Source organism: Oncorhynchus tshawytscha, unplaced genomic scaffold, assembly GCF_018296145.1.
Source record: "Oncorhynchus tshawytscha isolate Ot180627B unplaced genomic scaffold, Otsh_v2.0 Un_contig_15681_pilon_pilon, whole genome shotgun sequence".
Classification (NCBI taxonomy): Eukaryota; Metazoa; Chordata; class Actinopteri; order Salmoniformes; family Salmonidae; genus Oncorhynchus; species Oncorhynchus tshawytscha.
In genome coordinates this window covers 19,752-34,230 of record NW_024609080.1, presented here as the reverse complement: position 1 = coordinate 34,230, position 14,479 = coordinate 19,752, and positions in this window count along the sequence as shown.

The window sequence follows — 14,479 nt, the reverse complement described above, 5'->3', positions numbered from 1 at the left end:
GATCCCATGCACACTGCCTTAGTTAAAGCCTCCCTGTTCTCCTCCCTTGACCCCATGCCCACTGCCTTAGTTAAAGCCTCCCTGTTCTCTCCTCCTTGATCCCATGCCCACTGCCTTAGTTAAAGCCTCCCTGTTCTCCTCCCTTGATCCCATGCCCACTGCCTTAGTTAAAGCCTCCCTGTTCTCTCCCTTGACCCCATGCCCACTGCCTTGCCTCCCTGTTCTCTGTCCTGATCCCATGCCCACTGCCTTAGTTAAAGCCTCCCTGTTCTCTGTCCTTGATCCCATGCCCACTGCCTTAGTTAAAGCCTCCCTGTTCTCTGTCCTTGATCCCATGCCCACTGCCTTAGTTAAAGCCTCCCTGTTCTCTGTCCTTGATCCATGCCCACTGCCTTAGTTAAAGCCTCCCTGTTCTCCTCCTTGATCCCATGCCCACTGCCTTAGTTAAAGCCTCCCTGTTCTCTCCCCCCACTGCCTTAGTGCCTCCCTGTTCTCCTCCCTTGATCCCATGCCCACTGCCTTAGTTAAAGCCTCCCCCACTGTTCTCTGCCCCCTGGTGGTCAACACTGGAAATGCACAACATGTCCCACAACATCCTGCCTGGTTAGTCTGTCATCATGTTTAGTGTCCTCCCTGGTTAGTCTGTCATCATGTTTAGTCTCCTCCTGGTTAGTCTGTCATCATGTTTAGTCCCCTCCCCCCTCTCCCTCCCCCCCCGCCCTCCCCTCCAGCCCTCTCCCTCCTCCCCCTCCCTCCTCCCCTCCAACCTCCCCTCCTCCCCTCCCAACAACTCCCTCCCCCCTCCTCCCCAGGACAACCTCCCTCCCCCTCCTCCCCTCCCCTCCCCCAATGACCGCTCCTCCCTCCCCCTCCTCCTCCTCTCCCTCCCTCCCCTCACCCCCCCTCCCTCCCTCCCCCTCCGCCCTCCCCTCTCCCCAACTCCCCTCCCTCCCCATCTCTTCTCCCTGTTCTGTCCAGGTGTGACTGTCTGTGTTCTAGAAGGTGGGTTAGAGTCTACAGTAGCTACAGCCACAGAGCCTGAGATACGATGCCAGAAAACTAACTGTCCCTCCCTTTCCCTCTCCTCCCCTCCCCTCCCTCCCTCCCCCTCCGCCTCCCTCTCCCTCCCTCCCCTCTCTTCTCTGTTCTGCCAGGTGTGACTGTCTGTGTTCTAGTTTCCAGAAAACTAACTGTCTATTTATGGCAAGTTTCCAGGTTTCTACATTAATAATGATGAGGATAATAAGGTGTGATATTATCACTACCCTAACACACACACACACACACACACACACACACACACACACACACACACACACACACACACACACACACACACACACACACTTGGTTTCCACAGTAATAATGATGAGGAGAATAAGGTGTGATATTATCACTACCCTCATGATGATTGCCCACAGACACACACACACACACACAAACAGACACACACACACACACACTTACGCGTGAATGATGCATGCACGCACCTACACACAGAAAATATGACATTGTCGCAGAAAAATAGGTGTACTCATTATCTGACCATGTAAAGAAACCAATGATTTATTTGGCCTCGCTCTCTGTCTCTCTCTCTCTCTCTCTCTCTCTCTCTCTCTCTCTCTTTCTGCCCTCTCTCTCTCTCTCTCTCTCTCTCTCTCTCTCTCTTTCTGCCTCTCTCTGTCTCTCTCACCCAGCATCTCTCTCTCTGTCTCTCTCTGTCTCTCTGTCTCTGTCTCTCTCACCCAGCATCTCTCTCTATGTCTCTCTGTCTCTCTCTCAACCAGCATCTCTCTCAACCCCCCTGCAAGAGAAATACATTAACTCACGTGTGCATGCCATGGTGGAGGGGTCCTTGGCTGCCCGGTAGAAGCCTTTGTCACAGTGGCAGAGCGTGGCTGCCTGGTCATGGCTGGAACTGTGGGGAGGACACTTGGAACACTTGATAATCCCTGACAAAGCCTTGTAGGACCCTGGTCTACACGCTGGAGAGAGAAAGAGAGAGAGAGAGACAGAGAGAGAGAGAGAGAGAGAGAGACAGAGACAGAGAGAGAGACAGAGAGACAGAGACAGAGAGACAGAGAGAGAGAGAGAGAGAGAGAGAGAGAGAGAGAGAGAGAGAGAGAGAGACAGAGAGAGACAGAGAGACAGAGAGAGAGAGAGAGAGACAGAGAGAGAGAGAGACAGGGAGAGAGAGACAGAGAGACAGAGAGAGAGAGAGAGAGAGAGAGAGAGATAAACAGAGAGACAGAGAGAGAGAGAGACAGAGAGGAGAGACAGAGAGAGAGACAGAGAGAGAGACAGAGAGAGACAGAGACAAAGAGAAAGAGAGAGAGAGAGAGAGAAAGAGAGAGAGAGAAAGAGAGACCGAGAGAGAGAGAGAGAGAGAGAGACAGAGAGAAAGAGAGAGAGGGAGAGAGACAGAGAGAGAGAGAGACAGAGAGACAGAGACAGAGAGAGAGAGACAGAGAGAGAGAGAGAGAGAGACAGAGAGAGAGAGAGAGACAGAGAGAGAGAGAGAGAGAGAGGGAGAGCGTGACAGAGAGAGAGAGAGACGTTAATTCTTTGACACATTGGAAAGAATTAACAAAAAAACAGAGCAAACTAGAATGCTATTTGGCCCTAAACAGAGAGTACACAGCGGCAGAATACCTGACCACTGTGACTGACCCAAACTTAAGGAAAGCTTTGACTATGTACAGACTCAGTGAGCATAGCCTTGCTATTGAGAAAGGCCGCCGTAGGCCGACATGGCTCTCAAGAGAAGACAGGCTATGTGCTCACTGCCCACAAAATGAGGTGGAAACTGAGCTGCACTTCCTAACCTCCTGCCCAATGTATGACCATATTAGAGAGACATATTTCCCTCAGATTACACAGATCCACAAAGAATTCGAAAACAAATCCAATTTTGATAAACTCCCATATCTACTGGGTGAAATATCACAGTGTGACATCACAGCAGCAAGATTTGTGACCTGTTGCCACGAGAAACGGGCAACCAGTGAAGAACAAACACCATTGTAAATACAACCCATATTTATGCTTATTTATTTTATCTTGTGTCCTTTAACCATTTGTACATTGTTAAAACACTGTATATATATAATATGACATTTGTAATGTCTTTATTGTTTTGAAACTTCTGTATGTGTAATGTTTACTGTTAATTTTTATTGTTTATTTCACTTTTATATATTATCTACCTCACTTGCTTTGGCAATGTTAACACATGTTTCCCATGCAATAAAGCCCTTGAATTGAATTGAATTGAATTGGAGAGAGAGAGACAGAGAGAGACAGAGAGAGAGAGAGAGAGAGACAGAGAGAGAATGCTCAAGATGGAAGCGAATACTAAGAGTCCATTTTGTATTACCCAATGATGCAACCAAACAAACCCTCTCTCTTTCCCCACCGCTGATGACGTCCCCGTCTACCCCTCATCAGAGGACTGGTGAAGGAGACACTATAAATACAACCCACACACACACACACACACACACACACACACACACACACACACACACACACACACACACACGCACGTATTTATGCTTATTTATTTTATCTTGTGTCCAACCATTTGTACATTGTTATAACACTGGAACCAAAAAGGGTTCTACCTGGACAGCCAAGGAGAGCCCTTTTTCTAAGAATGTGGGTCTCTGGGGCCAGACAAAGAATTCAAAAGAGCTGTTCTTTTCTCTTTGAGTCAGACAGACCTTTGTTAATTAAACTTTTATTTTGTTGGTTTCCAGGAAGGTTTACCCAAACAAACAAAAAAAATCCCAGACCACCGCAGCCACCTCCATCTCTCTCCGTCTCTCTCTCTCTCCATCTCTCTCTCTCTCTCATCTCTCTTGTCTCTCTCTCCATCTCTATCTCTCTGTCTCTCTCTCTCTCATCTCTCTGTCTCTCTCTCTCTCTATCTCTGTCTCTCTCTCTCTCATCTCTCTATCTCTCTCTCTCTCTCAATCTCAAAAGATCTCCCCCCATCTCTTTGAGTCTCTGTCTCTCTCTCTCTCCGTCTCTCTCTCCATCTCTATCTCTCTCCGTCTCTCTCTCCATCTCTATCTCTCTGTCTCTCCATCTCTCTCTCTCCATCTCTCTGTCTCTCCGTCTCTCTCTCTCCGTCTCTCTCTCTCTGTCTCTCCCTTTCTCTCTCTCTCACTCCCTCTCAATGTCTCTCTCTCTTTGTGTCTCTCCCTCCCTCCCTCCCTCCCTCCCCCCTCTCCGTCTCTCCCTCAGGATCCACGGTCTTTATTTGTCTATCTGGGACTTTCTAAAGTGAAAGTCCATCCAAATAATGCTGAATCACTTGCATACAATCAATTGTGCTGATTTAAATTCACAAGGAATCCATTTTCCAACCCATCCCTGACATAAGACCTGTGTTGAAACCAAATAAGAAATAATATATGAAAGAAAATGTCTTGGGAACCACAACTCTCCTAGAGGAGATGATTCACAACTCCTACTTGTTTGGACCAAGTGACTCCTAGAGGAGATGATTCACAACTCCTGCTTGTTTGGACCAAGTGACTCCTAGAGGAGATGATTCACAACTCCTGCTTGATTGGACCAAGTGACTCCTAGAGGAGATGATTCACAACTCCTGCTTGTTTGGACAACCTGACTCCTAGAGGAGATGATTCACAACTCCTGCTTGTTTGGACCAAGTGACTCCTAGAGGAGATGATTCACAACTCCTGCTTGTTTCGACCAAGTGACTCCTAGATGAGATGATTCACAACTCCTGCTTGTTTGGACAACCTGACTCCTAGAGGAGATGATTCACAACTCCTGCTTGTTTGGACAAGTGACTCCTAGAGGAGATGATTCACAACTCCTGCTTGATTGGACAACCTGACTCCTAGAGGAGATGATTCACAACTCCTGCTTGATTGGACCAAGTGACTCCTAGAGGAGGTGATTCACAACTCCTGCTTGATTGGACTACCGGACTCCTAGAGGAGATGATTCACAACTCCTGCTTGATTGGACAACCTGACTCCTAGAGGAGATGATTCACAACTCCTGCTTGTTTGGACAACCTGACTCCTAGAGGAGATGATTCACAACTCCTGCTTGTTTGGACAACCTGACTCCTAGAGGAGATGATTCACAACTCCTGCTTGTTTGGACCAAGTGACTCCTAGAGGAGATGATTCACAACTCCTGCTTGATTGGACAACCTGACTCCTAGAGGAGATGATTCACAACTCCTGCTTGTTTGGATGACTCAGAGGAGATGATTCAAACTCCTGCTTGATTGGACAACCTGACTCCTGAGGAGATGATTCACAACTCCTGCTTGTTTGGACAAGTGACTCCTAGAGGAGATGATTCACAACTCCTGCTTGATTGGACAACCTGACTCCTAGAGGAGATGATTCACAACTCCTGCTTGTTTGGACAACCTGACTCCTAGAGGAGATGATTCACAACTCCTGCTTGTTTGGACCAAGTGACTCCTAGAGGAGATGATTCACAACTCCTGCTTGATTGGACCACCTGACTCCTAGAGGAGATGATTCACAACTCCTGCTTGATTGGACAACCTGACTCCTAGAGGAGATGATTCACAACTCCTGCTTGATTGGACCAAGTGACTCCTAGAGGAGATGATTCACAACTCCTGCTTGTTTGGACCAAGTGACTCCTAGAGGAGATGATTCACAACTTCTGCTTGTTTGGACCAAGTGACTCCTAGAGGAGATGATTCACAACATGATTCTGTAACATTTACAAGCTCAAACACATGTAGGTTCTGCTCTTGAAACCGAGAAAGATATCAAATCCTGTGAAAAGGATGACAGTTTCTGAAATGACATTCATCTACAATTCAGTTGAACATAAAGAGGGAGAGAGAGGAATGTTTTTAATTCCCCAGTGGCTGTATTTAGCTGTGTCCTGTAACAATGATGTCCCGTATGTTACATCCCTGGTGTGTACACTAATCTTCCATTCCTCTGAGTTAGGAGACATTTAGAGGTCAATAGTTCAGTCAGGAGACATTTAGAGGTCAATAGTTCAGTCAGAAGCCATTTAGAGGTCAATAGTTCAGTCAGGAGACATTTAGAGGTCAGGAGTTCAGTCAGGAGACATTTAGAGGTCAGGAGTTCAGTCAGGAGACATTTAGAGGTCAGGAGTTCAGTCAGGAGACATTTAGAGGTCAGGAGTTCAGTCAGGAACCATTTAGAGGTCAGGAGTTCAGTCAGGAACCATTTAGAGGTCAATAGTTCAGTCAGGACGAGCCCATTAACACACACGTTGTAAATGTACTGTGAATAGACTGTAAGTATATTGTTAATAGACTGTTCATAGATGGTTCATAGACTGTTCATAGATTGTCCATAGACTGTTCATAGACTGTTCATAGATGGCTCATAGACAGTTCATAGATGGTTCATAGACTGTTCATAGACTGTTCATAGACTGTTCATAGACTGTCCATATACTGTTCATAGACTGTTCATAGACTGTTCATATACTGTTTATATACTGTTTATATACTGTTCATAGACTGTTCATATACTATTCATAGACTGTTCTGTTCATATACTGTTTATATACTGTTTATATACTGTTCATAGACTGTTCATATATTGTTCATATACTGTTTATATACTGTTCATATACTGTTCATATACTGTTCACTGTTCATAGACTGTTTATAGAGTGTCCATAGAGTGTTCATAGAGTGTCCATAGACTGTTCATATACTGTTTATATACTGTTCATAGACTGTTCATAGACTGTTCATATACTGTTTATATACTGTTCATAGACTGTTCATGAACTGTTCATGAACTGTTCATATACTGTTCATATACTGTTAGACTGTTAATAGACTGTTCATAGACTGTTCATAGACTGTTCATATACTGTTCATAGACTGTTCATATACTGTTCATAGACTGTTCATATACTGGTCATATACTGTTCATAGATCATATACTGTTCATAGACTGTTCATAGACTGTTCATAGACTGTTCATATACTGTTCATAGACTGTTCATATACTGGTCATATACTGTTCATAGACTGTTCATATACTGTTCATAGACTGTTCATATACTGTTCATATACTGTTCATAGACTGTTCATAGACTGTTCATAGACTGTTCATAGACTGGTCATATACTGTTCATAGACTGTTCATATACTGGTCATATACTGTTCATAGATCATATACTGTTCATAGACTGTTCATAGACTGGTCATAGACTGTTCATATACTGTTCATAGACTGTTCATATACTGGTCATATACTGTTCATAGACTGTTCATATACTGTTCATAGACTGTTCATATACTGTTCATATACTGTTCATAGACTGTTAATAGACTGTTCATAGACTGTTCATAGACTGTTCATATACTGTTCATAGACTGTTCATATACTGGTCATATACTGTTCATAGACTGTTCATAGATCATATACTGTTCATATACTGTTCATAGACTGTTCATAGACTGGTCATAGACTGTTCATATACTGTTCATAGACTGTTCATATACTGGTCATATACTGTTCATAGACTGTTCATATACTGTTCATAGACTGTTCATATACTGTTCATATACTGTTCATAGACTGTTCATAGACTGTTCATAGACTGTTCATAGACTGGTCATATACTGTTCATAGATGGTTAATAGACTGTTCATAGACTGTTGATAGACTGTTCATAGACTGTTCATAGACTGGCCATGTTCCATTGCTTTACCGTAAAGAAAAGCATAAAGTCTAATGGTAACCTGAGCAACAGTGTGTTCTCCACATGAGTTAGTGCCGTGTGTGTGTGTGTGTGTGTGTGTGTGTGTGTGTGTGTGTGTGTGTGTGTGTGTGTGTGTGTGTGTGTGTGTGTGTGTGTGTGTGTGTGTGTGTGTGTGTGTGTGTGTGTGTGTGTGTGGAATAAAATGAGATGACAGTTCTCCTGCAGTTGTACATTTACATGAAGTTATAAAATGGGCCAAGTCAGCGCTACGGAGCTACCGACCCTGGTACGCTAATGCTGCCTGCCGCATCTCTCTAACCCCCGCCTCCTCTCCCTTCTCCTCTCCCTTCTCCTCTCCCTTCTCCCTTCTCCTCTCCCTTCTCCTCTCCCTTCTCCCTTCTCCCCTCCATCCATCAGTACCTCCTTCCCTCCTCCTCTCCCTTCTCCTCTCCCTCCTCCTCTCCCTTCTCCCTTCTCCCCTCCATCCATCAGTACCTCCTTCCCTCCTCCTCTCCCTTCTCCTCTCCCTCCTCCTCTCCCTTCTCCCTTCTCCCCTCCATCCATCAGTACCTCCTTCCCTCCTCCTCTCCCTCCTCCTCTCCCTTCTCCTCTCCCTTCTCCTCTCCCTTCTCCCTTCTCCCCTCCATCCATCAGTACCTCCTTCCCTCCCCTCTCCCTTCTCCCCTCCATCCATCAGCACCTCCTTCCCTCCTCCTCTCCCTTCTCCTCTCCCTTCTCCTCTCCCTTCTCCCTTCTCCCCTCCATCCATCAGTACCTCCTTCCCTCCCCCTCTCCCTTCTCCCCTCCATCCATCAGTACCTCCTTCCCTCCTCCTCTCCCTTCTCCTCTCCCTTCTCCTCTCCCTTCTCCCTTCTCCCCTCCATCCATCAGCACCTCCTTCCCTCCCCCTCTCCCTTCTCCCCTCCATCCATCAGCACCTCCTTCCCTCCTCCTCTCCTTCTCCCTTCTCCCCTCCATCCATCAGTACCTCCTTCCCTCCTCCTCTCCCTTCTCCTCTCCCTTCTCCCTTCTCCCCTCCATCCATCAGTACCTCCTTCCCTCCCCCTCTCCCTTCTCCCCTCCATCCATCAGCACCTCCTTCCCTCCTCCTCTCCCTTCTCCCTTCTCCCCTCCATCCATCAGTACCTCCTTCCCTCCTCCTCTCCTTCTCCTCTCCCTTCTCCTCTCCCTTCTCCTTCTCCCCTCCATCCATCAGTACCTCCTTCCCTCCCCCTCTCCCTTCTCCCCTCCATCCATCAGCACCTCCTTCCCTCCTCCTCTCCCTTCTCCCTTCTCCCCTCCATCCATCAGTACCTCCTTCCCTCCTCCTCTCCCTTCTCCCTCCATCCATCCATCAGTACCTCCTTCCCTCCTCCTCTCCTCTCCCTTCCCTTCTCCTCCCTCCCTCCCCTCCCTCCCTCCCTCCCTCCCTCCCTCCCTCCCTCCCCTCCCTCCCTCCCTCCCTCCCTCCCTCCTCCTCTCCCTTCTCCCCTCCATCCATCCATCAGTACCTCCTTCCCACCTCCTCCTGATCTCTCTCTCTTTCTCGTTCCTTCTTTCCCCTGACACTTTATCCGGAGATGACAATAAGTGTTGCAGATTGCCTCCCTCCACCTGTCTTCCCCAGCAGGGAGGAGAGAGTGAAGACAGCACAATCACTGAATACTCTCAGAAGCTGTAAATAATAGCAAGGACAAACTGTATTATTGAAGATAATAAGATACCTAGCGGTACGTCTGTCCCTTCCTCCCTCACTTCCCCCCCTTCCCTCACTTCCCCCTCGCTTCCACCCCCTTCCCTCACTTCCACCCCCTTCCACCCCCTTCCTCACTTCCACCCTCCCTCACTTCCCCCTTCCCTCATTTCCCCCTTCCCTCACTTACCCCTTCCCTCATTTCCCCCTTCCCTCACTTCCCCCTTCCCTCTCTTCCCCCTTCCCTCACTTCCCCATCCCTTCCACCCCCTTCCCCCTTCCCTCACTTCCCCCCTTCCCTCACTTCCCCCTCCCTCACTCCCCCCTTCCCCACTTTCCCCTTCCTCACTTCCCCCTCCCTTCCACTCCTTCCCTCACTTCCCCCTCCCTCACTTCCCCCTTCCCTCACTTCCCCCTCCCTCACTTCCCCCTTCCCTCACTTCCCTCACTTCCCCCTCCCTTCCACCTCCTTCCCTCACTTCCCCCTCCCTCACTCCCCCTTCCCCCACTTTCCCCTTCCCTCACTTTCCCCTTCCCTCACTTCCCCCTCCCTTCCACTCCTTCCTTCTCACTTCCCCCTCCCTCACTTCCCCCTTCCCTCACTTCCCCCTCCCTCACTTCCCCCTTCCCTCACTTCCCTCACTTCCCCCCTCCTTCCACCTCCTTCCCTCACTTCCCCCTTCCCTCACTTCCCCCTTCCCTCACTCCCCCTTCCCTCACTTCCCCCTTCCCTCACTTCTCCCTTCCCTCACTCCCCCTTCCCACTTCCCTCACTTCCCCCTTCCCTCACTTCCCCCTTCCCTCACCCCCCTCCCCTTTAACTTCCTTCTCCCCCACCCTTCCCCACTTCCCTCCCTCCCTCCCTCCTTCCCTCTCCTTCCTCCTTCCCTCTCCTTCCTCCTTCCATCCCTCCCTCCCTCCCTCCCTCTCCTCCCTCCCCCAGTTGAAGATCTGATGCAACCTGTATTTCCTCATTCCAGAGTCTGTCCACTCCCCACCAGCGGCCATCACACAGAGACATTAAAATTCCCACCTGCCTTCCACAGGTCTGAGATGAGGCACTTCCTTCCCTCCCTACCTCCCTCCCTCCCTCCCCCCCTCCCTCCTAGCTTGGATGAATAAGGTGCCCAGAGTAAACTGCCTGCTACTCAGGCCCAGATGCTAGGATATGCATATTATTAGTAGATTTGGATAGAAAACACTCTGACGTTTCTAAAACTGTTTAAATTATGTCTGTGAGTATAACAACCAGGAAGTGGGAAATCTGAGGCTTGTAGGTTTTCAACTCTTTGCCTATCCACGATACAGTGTAAAAATTTGGTCCGATTGCACTTCCTAAGGCTTCACCTGGAGGTCAACAGTCTTTAGAACCTTGTTTGAGGCTTCTAGTGTGAAGTGGGGGCGAATGAGAGCTGTTTCTACCAGAGGTCTGGCAGAAGGCCATGAGCTGATCACGCGTGTGCCCGTGAGAGAGACCTACGTTCCATTGCATTTCTAAGGAATTCTCCGGTTGGAACATTATTGAAGATTTGTGTTGAAAACATCCTAAAGATTGATTCAGTACATCGTTTGACATGTTTCTAATGACCTTTCGTCTGGACCTAATGCTCGCGCCTCATGAATTTGGATTTGTGAACTAAACGCGCGAACAAAAAGGAGGTATTTGGACATAAATTATGGATTTTATCGAACAAAACAAACTTTTATTGTGGAACTGGGATTCCTGGGAGTGCATTCTGATGAAGATCATCAAAGGCAAGTGAATATTTATAATGCTATTTCTGACTTCTGTTGACTCCACAACATGACGGGTATCTGTATGGCTTGTTTTTATGTCTGAGAGCTGTACTCAGATTATTGCATGGGGTGCTTTTTCCGTAAAGTTGATTTGAAATCTGACACAGCGGTTGCATTAAGGAGGAGGGGCTGAGGAACGGGTTGGGAAACCCTAGTCTAAATCACCTCCAGGGTTAGGCAACGTGAATCAGTAGTCCAGTACCATCTACCAAGAACACCCTCCACAGATATAACTAGTGCCGTGGTGGGGGTGGTAAAGACAGCTGGTGGACCGGTTGGGGTGAATGATGATGGATGGAGAGGGAAAATGGACCAGGAGAGAGATTAGGTCCACAGATAGAGATCATCTGATCATCGCAACTCATTCTGGAACTCATTGTGGAACAAATTCTGGAACTCATTCTAAAACAACTCAATCTACACCTCATTCTACAACTCATTCTACACCTCATTCTACACCTCATTCTACAACTCATTCTAAAACAACTCATTCTACAACTCATTCTAAAACAACTCATTCTACACCTCATTCTACACCTCATTCTACACCTCATTCTACGACTCATTCTACAACTCATTCTACACCTCATTCTACACCTCATTCTACACCTCATTCTACACCTCATTCTACACCTCATTCTACGACTCATTCTACAACTCATTCTACACCTCATTCTACAACTCATTCTAAAACAACTCATTCTACAACTCATTCTAAAACAACTCAATCTACACCTCATTCTACACCTCATTCTACACCTCATTCTACACCTCATTCTGGAACTCATTCTACACCTCATTCTACAACTCATTCTACACCTCATTCTACACCTCATTCTACGACTCATTCTACACCTCATTTTACGACTCATTCTACACCTCATTCTACACCTCATTCTACACCTCATTCTGGAACTCATTCTGGAACTCATTCTACAACTCATTCTACACCTCATTCTACAACTCATTCTACAACTCATTCTACAACTCATTCTACACCTCATTCTACGACTCATTCTACACCTCATTCTATGACTCATTCTACGACTCATTCTGGAACTCATTCTAAAACAACTCAATCTACACCTCATTCTACACCTCATTCTACAACTCATTCTACACCTCATTCTGGAACTCATTCTACAACTCATTCTACACCTCATTCTACACCTCATTCTACAACTCATTCTACACATTCTACACCTCATTCTACAACTCATTCTACACCTCATTCTACACCTCATTCTACGACTCATTCTACAACTCATTCTACACCTCATTCTACAACTCATTCTACACCTAATTCTACACCTCATTCTACACCTCATTCTACGACTCATTCTACACCCCATTTTACAACTCATTCTGGAACTCGTTCTGGAACTCGTTCTATGACTCATTCTACGACTAAACTAAATCCTCTTTCTGAATGGAACTCAAGGAAACAACATCAAGACAGACACCAAAATACTGGTAGACCTACAACCAAACCAGGTGTGATGAATCCAGCCAAGTGTTAATAACATACGCTCTATGGCACACCGCTAACTTAGTAGGCCTTTAGGCATGTATAGCTAAAGGCTTCCTGGTTGGTTGTGGTCTTCCCCAATGGGAATCATCTCGCTAATGCCTACCGTCATGCACCACTACACAAGGTAAGGTCCCTCTCCTCTCAACTCGGCTGTTTTACAAAAGCCAAGCTCACTTGAGCAAAATCCTCCCCCCTGAAAACACTCCATCAGATATTAATTCCAGGTTCCGTATGGGAGAGGAAAGCAGAATGGGTGGGTGGCTGCAGTATTAAGACTTGCGTCCCAAATGTCACCCTATCCCCTACATAGTGCACTACTTGTGACCAGGGCCCATGCACTATGTAGGGGAATAGGGTGCCAGTCCTGGTCTAAAGTAGTGCACTATATAGGGAATAGGGTGCCAGTCCTGGTCTAAAGTAGTGCACTATATAGGGAATAGGGTGCCGTTTGGGATGCAACCCTTAAGACTTTTCCCCTCTACAACATGGTGGAATAATCAGGCTGTTTTATCAGGTTTTATTCCTCAGGGGGACATGGAGGTGGATGAGGGGAGAGCGGCAGTGAAATGATTTGAGCTAAAATCAGAAAGAGAAAAGGGCTGAAATTGCTGCATAGTTTTCCTGACTCTGGATGGGGTCGGCGTAGCAGTGTAATGTCAGACTGTCTGGGGCTGAATATGTGAGAACAAGTGTGTCATTATAAAACAAACAAAACCACATAAACACACATTACACACTAGCATCCACAAACAACGACATCAACACATCGTAGGTTTTCACTGGGCTGGTTGGTTACACTGGGCTGGTTACTGTTCTCCACTGGGCTGGTTGGTTACACTGGGCTGGTTACTGTTCTCCACTGGGCTGGTTACTGCTCTCCACTGGGCTGGTTACTGCTCTCCACTGGGCTGGTTACTGCTCTCCACTGGGCTGGTTACTGTTCTCCACTGGGCTGGTTGGTTACACTGGGCTGGTTACTGCTCTCCACTGGGCTGGTTACAGCTCTCCACTGGGCTGGTTACTGCTCTCCACTGGGCTGGTTACTGCTCTCCACTGGGCTGGTTACTGCTCTCCACTGGGCTGGTTACTGCTCTCCACTGGGCTGGTTACTGTTCTCCACTGGGCTGGTTACTGTTCTCCACTGGGCTGGTTACTGCTCTCCACTGGGCTGGTTACTGCTCTCCACTGGGCTGGTTGGTTACACTGGGCTGGTTACTGCTCTCCACTGGGCTGGTTACTGCTCTCCACTGGGCTGGTTACTGCTCTCCACTGGGCTGGTTACTGCTCTCCACTGGGCTGGTTACTGTTCTCCACTGGGCTGGTTACTGCTCTCCACTGGGCTGGTTACTGCTCTCCACTGGGCTGGTTGGTTACACTGGGCTGGTTACTGCTCTCCACTGGGCTGGTTACTGCTCTCCACTGGGCTGGTTACTGTTCTCCACTGGGCTGGTTACTGCTCTCCACTGGGCTGGTTACTGTTCTCCACTGGGCTGGTTGGTTACACTGGGCTGGTTGGTTACACTGGGCTGGTTACTGCTCTCCACTGGGCTGGTTACTGCTCTCCACTGGGCTGGTTGGTTAGACTGGGCTGGTTGGTTAGACTGGGCTGGTTACTGTTCTCCACTGGGCTGGTTACTGCTCTCCACTGGGCTGGTTGGTTACACTGGGCTGGTTACTGTTCTCCATTGGGCTGGTTACTGCTCTCCACTGGGCTGGTTACTGCTCTCCACTGG